This window comes from Schistocerca cancellata, chromosome 6 (assembly GCF_023864275.1).
Source record: "Schistocerca cancellata isolate TAMUIC-IGC-003103 chromosome 6, iqSchCanc2.1, whole genome shotgun sequence".
Lineage (NCBI taxonomy): Eukaryota > Metazoa > Arthropoda > Insecta > Orthoptera > Acrididae > Schistocerca > Schistocerca cancellata.
The window spans coordinates 397,799,904-397,815,017 of record NC_064631.1 but is presented as its reverse complement, the minus strand read 5'-3'; the positions used below and the strand labels follow the sequence as shown (position 1 = coordinate 397,815,017).

General features: G+C 45.6%; 1 pseudogene; it reads left to right on the top strand.

Moving 5' to 3' along the window:
- Positions 1 to 10,745: 10,745 nt before the first annotated feature.
- LOC126089782 (5S ribosomal RNA) lies at positions 10,746 to 10,863 on the top strand (annotated as a pseudogene).
- Positions 10,864 to 15,114: the final 4,251 nt, after the last annotated feature.

Genomic DNA, 15,114 nt, shown 5'->3' with positions numbered 1-15,114 from the left:
CCTGAGGAGTCTGAAGCAGCAGTTTGAACATGGGGTCGGCCCTCAAGTTCTTCACTAACTGCCACTCTTCCCTGGTTTGCAGGAGGAAGGAGGACATCTCATCCTCCCACTTTCTGCTCGAGAGTCAAGCAATCTTCGTCGAAGCTGCCTCTCCAGGCAATGCACCCATCGGCAGTGAGATGGGCTGCAAGCCATAGCTTCTGGTATAGGTTCTTCTGTAGCTATTGTTCTTCAAGTAAGGTTGGCAACGGGTCGTGGGTCTGGAAGATATGAACAACCATTATAGATGACAGTTTGTGGGTCTTCTGTAGTTTCCACATTAAGTAATTGATGGCATAATCGTTTTGGGCCGGTGTCTGAATCTCCAGCGTAGGCTCGATGTTGTTATTGAAGTACCTCTTGAACTGTGGCCAGTTATTTTCCTGCTGAACTCACTGGTTCAATAGGTGACTCATCCTTGGTAGCGTCGCCAGAACAGGATCATTGTTTAACAATAAGTCATTCATAGTGGTAAGATGCGGATCTACCCTAAGTCCTTGGGCGAGAGCAATGGCAAAGACATCTGGACGTTGATGGCTGGGGGAGGGAGTGTTAATCAGCTTAAGAGGTCCCCAGATCTCCAGGTCAAAGCCCTGTTCCATGCAGTGCAGCAGCAGTCTCTCACAGTTGGTGGTCTGTCAATTCCAGATAGGATGCTTCACGTTCCAGTTGCAGCCAATAAACGTCTTGCCATTTGCTGCTAAGAAATGATGTAAGTCTAGTGCTATCAGCTGTGCTGCAGGGCAAAGACATGCCGCCACAAAACTGATCTCTCCTAAATCAGTCCAGACTGAAACTGCAGTCGTCTCCAACTCCTGCAAGTTGGGTAGGTGGACATGCCAGTGAGTAATAGTACAGCGAAGGTAAACTGCTGTACCACCACCTCATGCTTGTCTGTCAGTGTGCTAACCCACCGTATTTCGAAGTTTGAAAGTTCCACTGGGCCGCAGGTGAGTCTCTAACAAGAGGACTACGTGGATCTCGTTACGGCCAACGAAATCTTGTAGTACATGTCTCTTATTGCAAACTCTAGTAGAATTCCATAGACAGATATAAAGGTCCTTGTTATTGCGGCCATGTCGTTAATCTGATCCCTCAAACTGAGCCGGTGTTTCCACCACTATAACTATCTTTAGCTGCCAACATCTTTTTCCCAGCAGTGATGAGTTTGTGCAGAAACTTCTGGCTGCTAAGATATTTGAGAACCGTTGTCACTTCCATAAGTGCAACATCTACATCTTCGTCCCGAGATGCCCTCAGTGTTGAACAATCAGTGTCATGCTGTACACCCTGCAGTGCTGAAGCAAAAACTTGTCCCTCCCATATTGTAGTTGCAATCGACACCTCGTCCTGTGGTGGTGGAGGTTGGGCTTTTTGAGCAGCCAGACAAGTCGTGTCAGCCATTACAAGTTTCACACTATTGGGAAGAGTTGGAATTTCCCTCTGTGGGCGTGCAGGACGTGAGGTTTATGGGCGAAATTTCTTGAGAGCTTTCTGAAATTCGATACATACCTTCCAAGAAGCTGAATGCAGGCCGTGGCAACTCACACATTTAAGAGGTGAACCTGGAGATAGAGAACATTCAGTACTGGGAAGCCAGTTGCCACATTTAACACAGCATGCCAATAACCAACAATAATTAGATGTGTGTGCCCAATGTTGATAATGTTTACGCCAGGATGGTCCGTTGCAGGAGTGGTGATCCTCCACCTGCACTTCCATCGACTGCACTTAGTGGACTCCATAGATGGTATCACATTTATCCCCCTTTGGCAGTGTCATAGCATATACCGGCAGTGGTTGGAGCTTTTCCTGCTTCTTACACTTGAACTGGTGTACATCATTTATAGTAAAGCCTTGCTGCTGCAGGTTTTTATGCACTTCCACTGCAGTAACTGAAAGTGACAAATCTTCGACCATCACCTTTATATTCCTGCTGGTGACATCCAGGTATGAGTGAAATGATAACTGTTCATTCTCGCAAAATTCGAACTCCTTCTGGTAATCCTCAACGTAGAATTTTACACCACTCTGCCTTTTTTTCTTTATTGTAATTTCATTCCCGGGCCCAAAATGGGCAAGGGAGGGCTGTCAGCAGCACAGTCCACTGCACTTCAGCCAAATGACAGTACAAATAAAAAGATGAAATGATACACATGAAAGGCGATAAAAAGGGGAACATAACAAGGGGAGACAATGGAGGTTAAAATATACAATTACACGGAGAAATTATTCTAGGACGCAGGCCGGGGTGGCTGAACGGTTCTAGGCACTACAGTCTAGAACCGCGCGACCACTGTGGTCGCAGGTTCGAATCCTGCCTCGGGCATGGATGTGTCCTTAGGTTAGTTAGGTTTAAGTAGTTCTGAGTTCTAGGGGACTGATGACCTCAGAAGTTGAGTCCCATAGTGCTCAGAGTCATTTGAGCCATTATTGTGGGACAATTAAAAAAATTCACATAAAGATAAAAACACAATTGGCGATTTGCGGAGCATATAGAATACACTGAAGTCACATGCATAAGCTAAAAGTTGGCTTCAGTATTAAAACACACCAGAACGACGACACTTCAAAAACAATGCATGAGATAGGGCACACATGATGAAGAATAAAAACAGCCGGGAAAGACCTGCCGAGATAGGGGAGGCCTGAAAGGAGGGAAAAGAGGGTAGAGGAGAGGGTAACGGGGAAGGGTGACTGGAGGGTGTGGGATGAAAACAAAGGGAGTGAGGGAGCACTCAAAAGGGCAGGAGACGGGCGGGGAGGGGGATGGAGAAAGAAGGCAAGTCAGGAGGGAGCGAAGAGATGTGGAAAGGATGCACAGGAAAGGCAGGAGCAGGAAAAAACCGCTCAGGAGAAGGGAAAAGGAGGGGAGAGCGAGCTCTGAGGAGGGGGAAGGTGGGTTAAAGTTGGTAGGAGGGGTAGATATCAGGGTGAAGCTCCTCTTCCGAGAGGGGTAAGCGCTGAAAGGTATGTTGGTGAAGAAGGTGGAGGGTGTGGAGATGGAGAGAGGGTGGGACACAATGGTAAAGGCGCGGCAATCAGCTGGGGTAGAGAGGATAGGAGATGGTGATTAAGGCACGAGAGGATGGACTTTACTGAACATGGAGGTGAGGCAGGTGGGATGATAGGAAGAGGTGTCAGAGGGGGTTTATTGGGTTTAGGGGACAGCATGACATGGGAAGCCTTCCACAGGCTGGGGTGAAAACCAGTGGAGAGGATGACGTTATATAAGGTAGCAAAGACAGCAAGGAAGGAGGAGGGGAGGATTCCTTGAGGTGGTGACACTGCCATGACCAGGGGTGGTGTTGGGTTTGGAGCAGAGGATGAGTTTGATGTCAAGTGCAGTAATGGGAGTGCTTACGGCAGAGAAATGTAGTCCATAAACAAAGGAGGTGGCTTACAAAACACTCGTTCGACCTATATTTGAATATTGCTCATCAGTGTGGGATCCGAACCTGGTCGGGTTGACAGAGGAGATAGAGAAGATCCAAAGAAGAGCGGCGCATTTCGTCACAGGGTTATTTGGTAAGCGTGATAGCGTTACGGAGATGTTTAGCAAACTCAAGTGGCAGACTCTGCAAGAGGCGCTCTGCATCATGGTGTAGCTTGCTGTCCAGGTTTCGAGAGGGTGCGTTTCTGGATGAGGTATCGAATATATTGCTTCCCCCTACTTATACCTCCTGAGGAGATCACGAATGTAAAATTAGAGAGATTCAAGCGCGCACAGAGGCTTTCCGGCAGTCGTTTTTCCCGCGAAGCATACGTGACTGGAACAGGAAAGGGAGGTAATGACAGTGGCACGTAAAGTGTCCACCGCCACACAACGTTGGGTGGCTTGCGGAGTATAAATGTAGATGTAGATATAGATGTAGAGAGGGGTAACTGACATAAGTACTGGAAATGGAGTGAGTGGCAGGACAGATTTATCGGAGCATTCAAGGACTGTGGGGAAGGGGGAGTACCACTGTGCCTTTTTTTCCTTTGTTGAATTTCAGTTCCCCATCTGGGATGGGCTGGCAGCAGCATAGGCGCCGCTCTTCAGCCAAGAGACAGTACATAACATGGAGACACTTAAAACAACATAAAGGAAAAAATATGGTGAAACAGAGATACAAAAAGGGGGTGTAATGGAATATAACATACAAAAGGGGTGACTGTAAAAATGGAGATAAAAGTCTAAGAAAAAAGTGGTGTACACAAAAAAAACACACACTGTGACGATTAAAAGAACACAAGGTGAAGTACAGCCAAAGCATAAAAATTGCGACAGGTGGCGTATCACTGAAGAAGCATGGACAGCACTGACATAGCACACTGATGACACAGAACAAACTGGGAGGATCTGCCATGGATAGGGAGATGAGGGAGAAGGGGAAAAGTGGGAATGATCGGTGCTAGATTGGGGAGGGAAGGGGAGACAGGGTGAGGGGTGCGCCAAAGGGGGTTGGGGAGGGAAGGACAAGACAGGCAAACAGCCGACGAGGGGAGTGGAGAGACTCAGGGTGGAGGAGCAGGAAAAACCACTCTGTAGGAAGGAGGGGAGAGGAAAAGGGGTGCCCTGAGCAGGGGGTGAACGAGACCAGGCTACAGTTGGTAGGAAAGGTAGACATCATGGCAAAGTTCATCATCTGGGAGGGGGAGGTGCTGGAGATTGCCCTGATGAAGGAGATGGAAGGTGTGGAAGTGAAGAGAGGATATGTGAGGGCAGGGGCAGGAGTGGTAGCTGTTGTGGGTGTGGAGGCTGGGGGAAGGAAGTAGAGGTGGGGTAAACAGCAGGGGAGGAGATGTCGGAGTGGGTGAGGGGGGAGTAGAGGTGAGGTGTAAGGGAGGAGGCCAGGGGCGGCACCTCAGGAAGTGATAGTGGAAGTGGAGAAGGGGGAGGTGTAGATCACAGTGGAGATGGGAGGGCTCATGACAGATGGCGACAAACAGACAGATGGGTGGACAGACGGATGGACGACCAGTCAGTGGAGATGGCAGTGGCTGACAGACAGACGGATGGGTGGATGGACTGACAGACGGATGGGTGAGCAGGCGGGCAGGCAAGTGAGCAGACAGGTGGGCGACAACAACAATGGCAGATGGTGGGGACTCGTCCAAAAATGTCGATTGCACCCTGAGAGCAGCACATGCAGCATAATCTTCTTATTAGGAAGTTGAGGGAATCTAACCCACGAGATGCACTGTGCCTTTTTTCTTTAGTGTAATTTCATGCCCCTGCCCCATATGGGCAGGGGAGGGCTGGCAGCGTAACAGTCCACTACTGTTCAGCCAAATGGCTTTACAAAAATACATAAAAGGGGAACACTTACATAAAAAGGGGGGATAAAAACAGGATATAAAAAACGCAGTAAACGGATATGAAGGGAGTTAAAATATACACTAATACAGGGATAAGCACTGGGGGACAGTGGAAAAAGTGACCATAAAGTTAAAAGAACACAGCTAACAATTCGTTACGCTCTTAAAATCACTGGAACCAAGCACAAGTTAAAAATCGACAACAGTGTAAAAATCACACAGAGAGAGACACTTAAAAAACAAAACACTGGAAATGACAGAACGCTCATGAGGAATAAAAACCGCTGGGAGGGACCTGCTGAGGGACTAGAGGGCGTGGAGGATGGAAAAAGAGAGGAGTAAGGTGCAGAGGGAGCTGGGGAGGCGGGAGGAAGAGGAAAAAGGGGGGAGGGGGCAAGGGGCGCACCAACACGTAGGAGATGGGTGCGGTGGGAGATGAGTAGGGAAGACAATGTAAAGAGGGAGTGCAGAGAAACAGAAGCGAAGCACAGGAGAGGGAGGGGGTGTAGGAGGGGGAAAGCCATTCAGAGGAAGGGAGGGGGAGGAGGGGAAGCCCTATGGAGTAGGGGGGAGGAAGATGGGATTAAGTTGGTAGGAGGGGTAGTTGTCAGAGCGAAGCTCATCATCCAGGAGGAGTAGGTGCTGGAAGGTGTGTTGGGAAAGGAGGTGGAGGGTGTGGAGATGGAGAGAAGGTGGAACACAACAGTAAAGGTGCGGCAATGGGCTGGAGGTGGAGAGGAAGGGGGACACCAAGTGGTGGGAGGGATCGAGTAGGCAGACAATATATAAGGTGCACATGTGTTCAAGGAAAAGAAGAAAATGGGGGAAGGGGATGAGGTCATAGAGGTTGCGCTTGGGTGACAGAAGGCAGATATGGAACATGAGGTGGAGTGCATGGTATTCTAGGATTTGGAGGGCTTTATATAATTTGAGAGGGGCGGAAATCCAGGTGACACAAGCATAACAAAGGATGGCTCGGATCAAGGATTTGTAGGTGTGAAGGATGGTGGAAAGATGCAATCCCCATGTCCGGCTGGACAGGAGTTTCAGGAGGCAGAGTCTGTTGTGGACTTTGTGTTGCATCATAAGGAGTTGGGGAGTCCAGGTGAGGTTGCGGTCAAGGGTGAGACCAAGGTATTTTAGGGTAGGAGTGAGGTGGATAGGACTACCGCTAATGGTTAGATAGAAATCATGGAGATGGAAGGAGTGGTAATGTGGCCTAAGATGATTGTCTGGGTCTTGGAGGAGTTGATATGAAGGAACCACTGGTTTCACCAAGTGATGAACTGGTCTAGGTGTAGCTGCATTCTCCATCCAGGAAGTTAGCTCTGTTCTGGCCTCACTTTGGTGTTTGTAATAAAGCGCTTTTAGTGCTGATTGTTGTACTTCATTGACAACTTTGCTCTCGGATTTGGATTTGAGCGTAGTTACTACGTGACATTGTCTAATGGAGATGCCAGCCACTTCAAAACACCTAAATTACTGAGACTCCAATTAGCCAACGTAAACGTTGTCGGCTACACAGACAGGAACCGGAATACAAACAGTAGATCGTTCCCATGGCCAGTATGTTCAGGCGGCCAGTGGATTACATTCCAGCAGTAAGTCAGCTGACGTCAGACATCCTTCGGTGTTTTCCTAAGACACCGGTTAGGACGTGACGAAATGGCTGAAAGGATTCGACCAAGTCGACAAGTACAACAGATGAGCTGATATGATATGTTCGGCAAATGTGAACTTTTATTTAGATGGCATATCCCAGCAGTGGTTCGAGAGCAACGGAGAGAAGCTCGACAGCCGTGACAAATTCCAGGCCAAACAGAAGAAAACATTTTGCGACAATCAGCAGCAAGTCCGCTTAGCGGAAGAACACTTGAATAACAGGGTCTGACATCATGAGGAAACGACACAGTCCTAGCTACAGAATATTTCGGCCCTCTTTTAAATTTAATTGTAACAGAGGCTGACAAAACCTCACACTCGATGAAAGGAGTTGCAGAAGACATGTATCATGCTTACATGGTAAAGGATATCTCAATGATCGAGGAATTCATCGAGTGGTGATAGCGCATCAAAGAAATACAAAAGAAAAAAATCGGACGAAAGATGTACATGGCACCTATGACAGCTGTGAAAGATCACAACGACATCGCCTCTCTCAGTGCCAGGAAATGAGAGAATAGAGCGTTTTATCGCAACCAAAATCTCCAGCACCAGCCGAACACGACAAGATGAATGGACTTAGCCAATTCGGACGGATGCCACAACTATCAAATTGTAACCCAGCACCCAACCAACGCAGGTACAACCCACTCCTACACCAAGTATGACACGCAGGAGACCAGACATTTGGAGGACAGCAGACAACACGCCGACGTGTTTCACTGTGGACGCCACAGACACGCTGTATGTTACAGCAGATAAAGAAGGCAAGTTTCTGACGATTACTATGCCACCAGACGTCAACCATAACAGCAGTTCTGTTTATTCCAGTCAACTGCTGCATCCTGGGCGAGGTCGCTCTTCAACACCCCGTAGCCATTCCCTGTAGCCGTATAGAGGTACCAGATACTTAGCCTAGCTGCCTTCAGGGAAACAAAGCGAGACCACCATCTATAAAGATGAGGCCGTCATAGACGTAAATCCTCCATGGACGATAGTCACTAAGAAGCCAGGAAAAAACGACATTTTGTCTATGGAGTGCGTGATTGATTCTCTTGTAAATTTTTTTGTTTATTTATAGACACAATCACATGTTTATGACACAGTCATAACTGGTTTCGGCCATACAATGACCATCTTCAGATGCTAAAGGCGGCATACCCTGAACACAGGTTCATGCGTTTGACAACGCATGTGAATGTGTCTATAAATAAACAAAAAAATTTTACACGCCAGGAAAAGTCATTGACGTCATCATCAACGGACAATTTGTCAGCACTTATCATCGCCAGCTAGAGAATACTGTGCTCCGTCGTATGAAAGTGATTGTGCTGAAAGTCACAAATAGGAAGTATCGGATGATTCAAGAAGAAAGAACAGACTTCAGTTGTTTATTAGAGACAAACTATGAAAGGTAGAAACACATTGCACATATCACTAAATAGAGGAAAGTTCAAAGTTTTGATACAGCTACGTTGTGTTTGTTTGTAGCAACGCGGCGACTACACCACGAGAGAAATCATTTTGTGTGCTGGAATTTTCGCGAAATCAACCACTGTTCAAGTGAAAGGTGCATTCAGCCGTCGATTTAGCAAGCAGCCGCCTCTGCACAAGCAGATTTATGAACTGAATACAAAATTATTGGCTGTTGGTTGCATATGCACAGGGAAGAGCACAGGTCAGCCACGCACGTCTGATGAAAATGTCGACCGTATCCGAGATGCATTAACATGGAGCCCTCGGAAGTCGACAAGACAAGCAGTCCAGGAACTTCAACTTCCTGTGGTGAGTCCCGAAACGACGACTGTATATGAAGCTTTACAGGTTGCAGTTACTGCAGCAGCTGCGTCCCGGCGACCACAACAGAAGATACAAATTTTGCATTTCATTTCCCCAGGATACGGCAGAGGATACTTTTCCATATGTCTCATATTTTCGGATGAATCGTTTCATCTGTCTGTTAAAGGAAACAGCTGTAATGTAGGAATTTGAGGATCACAAAATCCTGGCGTCATCTTCGAACGTGAAAGAAACTCACCGAAACTAAAAGTTTCGTGTCGTTTCTGTTCACAAAGGTTATAGACCCGTCTTTTTTACAGGGGAAACAGTGACAGGAATGTCATACACGGACTTGATGAAAAATTGATTGTTTCCTCAACTTCACGAAGATTCCAATGCATTTTTATGCATGATGGCGTTCCACCTTGAGATGCGACGTTATCTTAACAACACCATCCCACAACGGTGGATTGGGAGACGTGGACTACACGATCTTGTTCATTGCTTTTGGCCTCCCATGTCATCAGACCTCAGACCTTGCCACTTTTGTCTGTGAGATACATAAAAGAAAGAGTCTTTGTCCCACCTATGGCTGTTACTCTTCAAGAGCCGAGAAATCGAATTTTTGAAGCTGTCGATTCAATAAACAGGGACCTGTTGATTCGTGTGTGGAATAAAATGGACTACCGTTTCGATGTTTCTCGAGCAATGCATGGTGCTCATGTTGGGTGTATGGTACAGCGCCTGCGCGAAGATAAAATTTAGAGCCTTTCTCTGTCCAGTGACATCCACAAAATGTTCGTGTTTTTTTTTTTTTGACTGGTTTTATGCGGCCTGCCACGAATTTGAATTTCTCTCCTGTGCCAGCCTCTTCATCTCCCAGTATCTCTTGCAAACTATGTCCTCAGTTGTCTGCTGGATGTATTCGCATCTCTGTCTTCCTCTACAATTTTCACTCTCTATAGTTCCCTTTTATACGATGGTAGCTATTCCCTGAAGTCTTAACTGATGTCGTACCATCTTGTCTCTTCTCCTTGTCATTGCTTTCTATACATTCCTTTCCTGGCCGATTCTGCAGAAAACCTCCTCATTCCTTACCCTATCAGTCCACCTAATTTTCAACATTCTTCTGTAGCAACATGTCTCAAATGCTTTGATTCTCTTCTTTTCTGGTTTTCCCACAGTTAATATCTCACTACTGTACAATGCTGTGTTCCAAACGTACATTCGCGGAAATTTCTTCCTCAGATTAAGGTCTGTGTGTGATACTAGCAGACTTCTCTTGTCCAGGAATACGTTTTTGCCAGTGCTGGTCTGCTTTTTATGACCTCCTTGCCATGTACATTGTGGGTTATTTTATTGCCTGGGTAGCGGAATTCTTTAACTTCATCTACGTCATGATTCCCTATCCTGCTGTTCAGTTCTCGCTATTCTCATTTTTGCTACTTCTCATTACTGTCGTCCTTCTTCCTTTTACTCATTAGTCTGTTCATTACATTCAGCAGATCCTGTAATTCTTCGTCGCTTTCCTTGAGGATAGCAATGTCATCAATAAATCAATAAACATTTGAAATCTCTTCTTATTTTTTGAATCACCCTGTACATCCAGCCGACATGAACATCTGTTGCAAGAATAACTGTCAGTTACAAAGTACAGCCCCTCGAATTTGTTTTGTAGCTGAATTTAGTCACAACGTTATTCTCAGATGGAATTTCTTGCAGGTATCACAAGGCGGATACATATTGGGGGGAGGGGGGTCGCGGGGCGCCCCCTCCAACCCCCTCCCCTTGCGAGGACACCGCATTGCCACCCGCGACGCCCCCGGCAGTCAGCCCGCACGCTATTCGTTCGTTTCTTTCTTCAGTCAACTCGACTGAATCGAGTTATCGAGTAGTTGTACTTTCCTATGTAGCACGCGCGTCCGCGTCATCGAATTTTATACGTTTCTACCTGGCACATAGCCAACGGCCTTGCCTCAGTGGTAACACCGGTTCCCGTCAGATCACCGAAGTTAAGCGCTGTCGGGCTGGGCTAGCACTTGAATGGGTGACCATCCGGCCTGCCGAGCGCTGTTTCCAAGTGGGGTGCACTCAGCACTTGTGAGGCAAACTGAAGAGCTCCTTATTGAGAAGTAGCGGCTCCGGTCTCGGAAACTGACATTCGGCCGGGAGAAAGGTGTGCTGATCACATGCCCCTCCATATCCGCATCCAATGACGCCTATGGGCTGAGGATGACACGGCGGCTGGTCGGTACCGTTGGGCCTTCCACGGCCTGTTCGGACAGAGTTTGTCTGGCACATAGATAGCTAACACATACCTACGAGAAAAGTCGCGGCCATTCTAGTGATCTCGATACGTTATGGAGGAGGATCGACTTAATGGCTTAGCTCTGTTGAACACTCACCCTGGCATTGATTGTCCTATTGACGACGTAATTGACCAGTTAGCCAGGAAGAATAGGCGCATAGAATTCAGCATTTAAGAAACAAAACCACAATTGTAACTTTTTTATATCATACGACGGCATTGTCTTGTATATGTGTATAATTAGTTTAAATAAAACTTTTTTAAACTTTGCATGTGACTTGATTATTTTTTTATTACGGTAAAAGTAAAGGTAGCTCAAGATATCTTTAGCGCCCCTTCTTGAGGTTTTTCTGTATCCGCCATTCTACACAAGCAATCGTAGATTACTGCTCCATACTGATGAAGCTATTCCAACAAGCACACATAATCAAGATTTCTCTGGAGAGTTATTTGCCAATAAAGACGTTGTTTCCTGCCACCATCAACAACAAGAGTTTCAGTCATCAATTCAGATGCTGTTAAATTGTGAAGCTTTCGCCACTTTAAAAAAGCAACTCAGGATCACAATAGAAATCTTAATGCCAGCGATGATCAAGGAGAACTTTGGAACACTAACTGTCACGAACAGGTACAACTCTTCCCTAAAGGTACGTGCGTAGGAACAGCCGAACCATTCCAGGGAGGGAAGCGTAATACCAACAACGAAGAACTGTTCTCTGCTACCACCACAGACAATGCAGAGAAGGAAACTATCGAATTGTCAGTATGATCTGGCCTGACTTAAGAACACTGTCGGCCATTCTGTTTCTGTTTTCTGATGCTTTCAACTCTGGTAATTAGTCAGCGCTCATAAAGAATGTTACAGGCAGATCGACGGATAGCCTGGGAGGAAGTGAAGAAGATGCTACAAGATGACATCACTCAACCTTCAGAGGGTGCTGTGGTCCTTGTGAAGAAGGATGGCACAAGTCGTTTTTGAGTCGACTGCCACAGACAGAACAAACTCACGAAGAAATATGTCTTTTCATTGCTATACACTGATGACATGTTTCATCGCTTGAAAGGATCAAGGTCTTTGTCAGTTGTGGACATGCAGAAAGGCTACCAGCAGATTGAATTTGACACGACTGACTGGTAAAACCCAGCCTTCATAACCCTGGACAACATTTACGAGTTAAAAATTATGCCATTTGGACTGTGTAATTCTCCAACCCATCTTCGAGCAAGTGACAGACAACCTGGTTCGAAACCTTAAATGAATAGTGTGTCTTTGCTATATGGATGACACTCTCATCTTTTTAGGACATTTGAACAACATCTAAGCCATTTATCATGCTGAAGTGCATTCACTCTGCAGGCCTCTGGCTGAATCTGATAAAGTGTCTCTTTGCAGCCTAGGAGATAAAAATCTTGGGACATCTTGTGAATGCCAATGAAGCCAGTACCAATCCAAAGAAAATAAGAGCAGTACTAGATTTTCCAACTCCTCAGCGCATTTATGATGTGAGAAGTTTTTTGGAATGTGTTCATACTACAATCGATTCATATAGGACTTCTGTACCAAGTCAAATCCTTTGCAAGAGCTACTGCATTATAAAGCCGCCAAATTCTTCTGAACAAGGAGCAAGAAAACGCTTTCCTTGTCCTTAAGAAGGTGCTAACAACTTCTCCAATCCTAGCATTGTACGACGAAAATGCTGAGACAGAACTTCACACAGATACTAGCGGTCATGTGATAGGAGCAACTCTAGGAAAAGTGATAGCTTATGTTTCCAGAATACTCTGCAAGACCGAAATAAACTACTCTACAATTGGCAAAGATTGCCTTGCAGCTGTTTGAACCATGAACAAGTTCTGGCCTTACGTATTTGGCAAACCACTTACTGTTCTGATGAATCACCATACTAACTGGCAAGCCTGAAGCGCCTGTCACGTCAGCTGGCCAGATGGGCACTGAGTCTTCAGGAGTAGGATGTCACAGTGGTACACAAAAGTGGATGTAAACACAAATACACTATCTGCCTTCTAAGGGATCTTTTGGTGGAATACAGCAGTGTGGATGAAAACTCATTCATCGCTGCATCAGATGATTTTGCTTATGTACAGGAAGAAGAGCCACCATTGCTGAAAACCACAGAAACCTTGTAGGAGGAGGAACCGGCCAAAGAAGAATTATAATGAATAAACAGGGATTTTATAAGGGGCTCTTCAATGCCCACCTATCCTGAAATATTTCCAAGATGCTGGTCACCTGGGATACAAAATCAGTTACAGGTATCACTGGCCAATCTCCACCAAACCATTAGACACTAAATGAGCCACTGTACAGAAATACATGTTGCAATTACCTCTGGGGCACCTGGTACCAGTCCCACCCGCTACTTTGGGCCATATAGTATCCATTGTGGCATGTCGGATGTCTCACATGAAATTGAGGATAGTACTTCCATCAAGAACACGAAAAACACAGAGCTGTTGTCCATGTCCTCCGAGTGAAGCCCTACTATAGTTCTCAGGTGCAGATCAGTTTGGGAGGTTCAAGGAAACTGAAGAACCACACGTGATTGCAAAGCTTTGATGGTAGAGCCTACCTTCTATGCTCGTCACAGTGAAGAGTATGTACCAACATGACCAAAGTATGAGGACCCACCACTGTACAGAAGACCATTGACAAGATTAAATCCTGGCTACTATAGTCAGTTTCAACGAGAGTTTCTGGAACAGCAGGACGCTATTTCTCCAGAGGAGGGAGCAATGCCACAAGCATTGATGCATCAAGTGTGGGGTAGAGATCAGCGTCACAGCCTGGCATGCTTTGGGGTTGGCAATTCATACCAGACACCATCAGTTATTTGTTATTTATTATTTAATGTTTCTGGAAAGTTCTTGAAATATGTTACATTTGTAATGTTTGGATATTCTGGAAATATAATGTCGGTACAAAAACCACCATTCTGTAATATTTGATGTTAATGTTCATAATAAACGTGCTTTCAGTGATAAGTGTATTATTTCATTGACAACTCTGCTTTCGGATTTAGACTTCAGTGTGTCACGACGTGGCAGTATTGAGGCATTCTAACAGCTACTCACAATTGTTGTAAAGTTTCATATTGAAAAGTCTCCTGCAAGATTTCACCTGTTATGATGGACAGTTCAGTTCTAGGTCTACCTAGTTGTATTACGTTCTTCTCCTCTTGGAAACTACAGGCAACGAAGTTGAAAAGCCCCACAGTCACACAGGCACAGCTCTGCAGGGATGTCCAAGATTTTGCTGGTCAGTGGCATGATACGCAATGGGCTCAAGTTGTTTACCTTCCTGGCTACTGCAGAATACCTATACGACGTATATTACAAACTGTTAAGGCCGTATATGACATTATGACAACAGAAGACTATTATAAAATGTAAATGTTTTCCACAGACCCACATAGAAATTACAACTTTTATTCTTCTAAGCACATACCAAGGCCCACATTTCCCTCACTGTGAGCCCTAGTGGCCTGTGTAGCAAGTAGCCACACTTCCCATAGTTCTAGATGCAATTAGTACAGCCTGTTCAAAGAACATCGTTTCTTGCCTGAATATTAATACACAGTGGGTGCAAACTTACGGATTTTGGTGACAGTCCTGAAAAATCGGCAGCACTAATCGAAAAAAATTGTGTAATATTACATTTGTCAACCATTGTTTCCAGTTATCTTACATAACTGGTGCTACCTTGCCTCCACTGAATAGAAGCCATTGAAAAAAGACCACATGCACTACAAGGTGTCAGACATTAAGCGACTGAAAACTGTCTTTTTCAATGAGCAACTAAACTAAAGAACCCCTACAATACAGTTGGTATTCAGTTGAAATCGATCAATATGGCAAAAATGTGAACATTGGGCTATGTTTCTAATCAATCTGTTGCCTCAGCCTTTATTTAACAGTCACACAACTTACAATCAAATTACCACCTTTCAACTTGGGTCTTGGTCTATGCAACAGATAAATCTGCCACTACAACCAAATCAACC